This window comes from Mastomys coucha, unplaced genomic scaffold (assembly GCF_008632895.1).
Source record: "Mastomys coucha isolate ucsf_1 unplaced genomic scaffold, UCSF_Mcou_1 pScaffold1, whole genome shotgun sequence".
Lineage (NCBI taxonomy): Eukaryota > Metazoa > Chordata > Mammalia > Rodentia > Muridae > Mastomys > Mastomys coucha.
The window spans coordinates 84525795-84531244 of record NW_022196891.1 but is presented as its reverse complement, the minus strand read 5'-3'; the positions used below and the strand labels follow the sequence as shown (position 1 = coordinate 84531244).

The following is a 5450-nucleotide window of genomic DNA, read 5'->3' as shown; positions in this document are numbered from 1 at the left end:
CTTCCTATCAATTTACTTCCTATGTTTCATATTCTTCCAAGTTCAAGGTCCACTGTTGCTGAGCAGAAGATGCACAATGTGTGTTTACATCAAGATCATTGAAGACCAGATTTTTACTCCTTTCATTGAGATGAAATTTTGGGTACAAACAAAAGCAAGAAAAATGGCCATGATATATTAATTTTCAAAAACCAGGACTGATGGGAAGGACACAAAAGCCTCGTGTTCACTCTCCTGCATGCTCAGCAAGCCTGGAGAAAGAGCGTTGTGAGGACTAGCTCTCCGAGACACAGAACTTCTCAGATCCATGTTGTCTACCCTTGCTTCTGTCCCCCTCAGCTCGGGGAGGCAGGGAGCTCAGGAAAGCCCAGGGAGGTGAACAGGAACGTGTGACAAGAAAGCCTCCCCAGATGCTCGCTCCATTAGAGGCTAAGAGGAGAACCTGGGAGTCTGCAAAGGCAGAGAGGGGCAAAAGTGAGAAGACAACCCATGATTCCCACTTAGATATGCAGCCTGCTTGCCAACATAGTTGTGTCTGCGATATCTTGGGGAGAAACAGCGTCCTGGATTGATGGGCCAGACATGGGGTTTGTAGATTTAGCAGCAGTCCATCCAGGCTGTCTGCCCCAGACTTTTTGGTAAAAGTTGTCTTGGGCTGCACACTCAGACAGTAGTTAAAAGTGGCCCATGCCTGAGCCAAGGGTTCCAATTTGGAATCAAGAAGTTGCCTAGATCTTACTCAGCGCTTCTGCCCCGTGCCCACACCTCACTCTGCTCCCAGTTTTTATCTCTTTTTATACCTTTTCATATTTGAAAACTGCTTGGAAGACAAAAATTTTAAAATGTCCACTCTTAAAATCCTCCACCACGGCTGCAGTACGGCTTTGCGTATGTATCATTCCGTTCTCATTAAATGTATCCAAAATGGATCAGTAAAATAAGCAGTGCTGAGGGGACGGACGCCAGGAACCAGAGCTCATGGTTTTATCAAGGATGGCCAAATTCTCCGAATATACATATATTTGGACTGGGTAGGGAGCAGAACTTTTAAAGTAGGTCTGACCCGGGTTCAAGGCACTGCTCGATCAAGCTGATTTTTGCTTTTGGGTTCACCTAAAGGCTGATCTTGCTGTTTCCAAGTCTTTGCTTCTCTGAAGAAGAGGGCCTAAAAATACTGCCAGGTTCTCCACTTCAAATCTCCTAATTATGTTTATCTTCCTGGTTAGAGAGATGGCTCAGTGACTAAAAGCCCTGGCTGCACACTACAAAAGACCCATCCTAGATACCCAACTGGTTCAGGACTGGTGTAACTCCACTCCTGGGAATCTGACGCCCTCTTCTGGCCTCTAGCGGTACTGCACAATGCACCTTGTGCACAGACATACATATAGGCAAAGCACTCATACACATACACAATAATTTTTTTTTTAAAGAAAATAACAAGTTAATCATTGGAGAAATTAAATGGGAGTACTTGTTGTATAGTTCTTAAGAAAATTTTTACCATGCATTAGACCTCTGTTAAATGGGGGTTATTAAAAATACTGTTTGCGCAGCTGGAGAGATGGCTCAGCCGTTAAGAGCACTGACTGCTCTTCCAGAGGTCCTGAGTTCAATTCCCAGCAACCACATGATGGCTCACAGCCATCATAATGGGATCTGATGCCCTCTTCTGGTGTGTCTGAAGACAGTGACAGTGTACTCACATACATGAAATAAATAAATAAATCTTTAAAAAATAAAGAATACCATTTTCAGTTACTTCAACATTGTTATTACTTGAGACAGGGTTAGGCATGGCTTTGAACTCATGATTCACCTACCTTCATCTCCAGGCTCGAATTACAGGCATATGCCACCATGCACAGCTTATGTCATGATTGGGCATTCAACCCAGGGCTTCTTTCATGCTAGGCAAGCACTCTACCAACCGAGCTTCATTCTCAGCTCCTCAACTTTTATTTTGTATGAGTTGTTTTCCTCCTCAGATTGACAAAGTTTAAATGGCTCTCCAGACTTCCACATTGATGTGATGCTCAGCTGGAAGTGCATTTGATCACTCGATCTTCTTACAAATCTGTAAATTAGAAGTATTAAGACAGGCTTGAGAGATGGTTTATTATATAAAAATGTGTCCTGCTTAGGCACAAGGACCCGAGTTTCAACACACCCAGACCTAACTGCACACTTCTACAACCCTAGCATTGGTCAGGGTGGAGACAAGAGAATAGGCAGGGCTTGCTGTCCAGCAGTCTAGGCAGAGAATTCAAGCTCCAAGTTCAGTAAGAGACAATGTCTCAGAAGAATAATGAGAAGGGTGATATAGCCAAGCATCAAATATTCTGCTCTGGCCTCATCACCTAGACTTGTGCACACGTCTAACATACATATATCATGCACGTGTCCCTCCACGCAAAAATTAAATTATTAACAAAATTAAATCATTTTTAAATAAAGAAAATACATTTAATATATAATAATATTAATAACACTATTTTTTTCTGTGGTGATATGAAGTACTATGAAATTTTTATTAAAAATGTTATGTCATTATATTATATGAACAGACATCTAATTGAGACAATTTAAGGGAGAAAGGATCCATTTTGGCTCATGACATCAGAGGGTTCAGCCTGAGGTCGCATCAGCCTGTGTACCTGGATAAAAGATACAGTGGCCGGAATGTATGACGTCGCAATTCAAACAAAGCGATGCCCTGTGAGAGCTGCCTGACGTACATAACATTCGCAGTCAGACTCTGCATCAGCAGAGTCACATTGAAAATCCACTCCCAACTCCCCACTCAGCCTGAGAGCCATTCTGAGGTCTGTTTTCCAGGATCACACGGCTGCCTCCAAACCCTGTGCAGGAAGCGCACTGCAAATTATTCGTTTTGAAGATCGGATAATACGGTCGGTACATTCGTAAGACACAGCAACACTCAGAGCACAGGTCTCCATACCAGAAAACGACCTCCTTCATCGTAATCTCCGTTTGCAACATCGTGTTCCTCCGGCAGTTTCTCACACTTCCTCCCCTTGTTAAACCTAAGCGTGTGGCTCGGGGCATAGCGGGGCAATGCTCTTGCAAACATGCCCTGTCATTCTAATGATCTTCACCTCCTCTTGTGTCGGTCGAATCTGTGAGATGAGAGGACTGGAAGGTCCCACACGCCGCTGCAGCACAGCTTTGAAGGACGGGGTGCAGAGTATCCGCTCTGCCCTCTTCTTCTTTTCCCACTCATAAACAAGTGTAGGACTCTTGTCATGGCAGGTGCTGGGTTAGCCTGAGAGTGTTATCAGCAAGAATTTGAAGCTATCCCTCAGTCGATCTTGCTGTGCTGTGAGGGAGAGCGTGTGCAGAAATGACTTCATTCTCTGCGTTCCTTTCTACGGTAGACGTGTGTGGGCTGTGTTTTAACCCAGAAGAAAACTCATAATGGGTGACTATGGCATTTAATACAGATTGGCAGCTCGAGGGGTCTTAAAGTTATCTACCTTGTGATCCTCTGGGCACGTCTGTGAGGGAGCATGTAGATTGGATATCTGAAGTAGGAAGGGCGCCCCCTGCCTTGTGGATGGTAACATTACATGGGTTAGGGCCCTGATCTAAAGAGAAAGAGAAAGCAGGCTGGCACAAACCTCTCTCTGCTCTTCAACTGCAGACCGTTCTGTGACCAGCTGCCTCACACTCCATGCTTCCATGCCTTCCCCACCATGACGGACTGTCTTCTCAAACTATGATCCAGAATAAAACCTCCCTCCCTTTAGTTGCTTCTGTCATATAACAGAACAAGTAAGCCCTTCGAGTTGTGTTTAGTAAAGTTTGGTGGGTATTCAGCGGCATTCTCTGGAGCTGTATGTCGATGCTGCTACCATATCAGGAACTGCCTGAGCCACGACGATACAGAAAAGAATGAAATAGAATTTTTAGAGCTGTCAGACCAAGGTACAGTTTGCCAATAACGGCCAATGAAAGCTTAGGGTGGCCCTTCTCTCCTCCACATTGAATACTGTGTGATCTAAAGGAGAGGAAAGTTGGACAACATGATTAAGAGCATTCTTTGGGCAGCTCTAGTTCCAGACTCTATAAAATGCACACTTCTGAAGATTTTTTCTCCCCTCTCCAAGTATTACAGATTATAGCTGTCATCCATATACCACCCTAAACTCTAGGGTCCACCAATTACAAAATACAGCATGGTAGCTGTTCTCATGGACTTCCCTGGGTGTATAAGAAACAATTCAAGCCCCACAAAATAGTTAACTGGGTATTACCAATGGTAAAAGGTTCAAAAACTTCTCAAAAACTCATTAAAGTTTCTCGTGTAACATGAACTTATCTGCAGCTTTTGTATATTTGAGGGGATTTACTTCTTTGAGGTGATTTTACTTCTGACGTTTTGAGGCAGGATCTCACTATGCAGTCTAGGCTGGCCTGGAAACTCACTATGTGGCACAGGCTAGCCTCCAGCAACAATTCTCCTGCTGAGCTTCCCCAGTGATAGGAGTCCAGGCATGTGCCACTCACTGAGAAGATCGTTCATATACTAGACTAATAAAGCTGTGTCTCTTATTTTAAATTCTATCTATTTTTAGGTGTTGGGGGCATACCACTCTGCACACGTGGAGGTCAGAGGGCAAATTGCCAGAGTCAGCTCTCTCATTTTCCTTGGAGTCTGGAAAATGAAACGCAGGTCATCAGAGGGACCATTGAGCCATCTTCTCATCAGTATCTTTTTAACTGAGAACGTGGTGGGAGGTATTTGAGTGTCAGCGGAGACTCAGGCACACACGGGATAGGAGGAGTGAGCTTCGCGGAGCCTCCGAGCACTCTGAGCCTCTGAGCACCGTCTGTCCAGTGATACTCAGAGCCTGGTAAGCGTGGAAGATACTACTGTGGAAGCAACCTCTGCTCTGTAGCAATGTCAGATGCGATCAGGGCTGTGGCCCTGAGAGATAACTGACCTGACAGAAAGGATTCGCTCCTCAGGCAGCAAGTGGACATCCATCGGTAGCAAGGCGATCCGGGCTTCTCAGAGCAGGCAGCAGACCACCAGCTGTGCCCTGAGAACTTCATCCCAGCCAGTGGGCTCTGGTGACAGAGAGCTCGCTGGGAAGAGATGGATTTGAATCGGAGCAGCGATTTAAATCTGAGCTTAGAGAAGCTAAGGAGTCCGTCTGCAGTCACGTGACACTTTGATAAGAACATCACAGCATGAGGACGCAGCACCTAGAGACCAGCCCCTGCATATTTATAGTGATAATTCCTAAAGTTTTGACACTGCTGGGGGTCAAAGGAGAATAATCTCCAGGCACTGTGGTGGGCATTTTCCTCAGAAGCCTTCTAGAAAAACTGACAAAATTTTCTCACTGTGATCCCAACAATTGTCTGTATATGTTACCTGACTATAAAGCAACATTCAAGCCCAGCATGGGAGTATATACTAT

At 44.9% G+C, this 5450-nt stretch overlaps 1 long non-coding RNA gene across 1 annotated transcript; it reads left to right on the top strand.

Moving 5' to 3' along the window:
* The first annotated feature begins 2763 nt into the window (after nucleotides 1-2763).
* LOC116071888 lies at nucleotides 2764-5429 on the top strand. The gene is made up of 2 exons (XR_004111227.1): nucleotides 2764-2912; nucleotides 4599-5429. It is a non-coding gene; the product is annotated as an uncharacterized LOC116071888 (long non-coding RNA).
* Nucleotides 5430-5450: the final 21 nt, after the last annotated feature.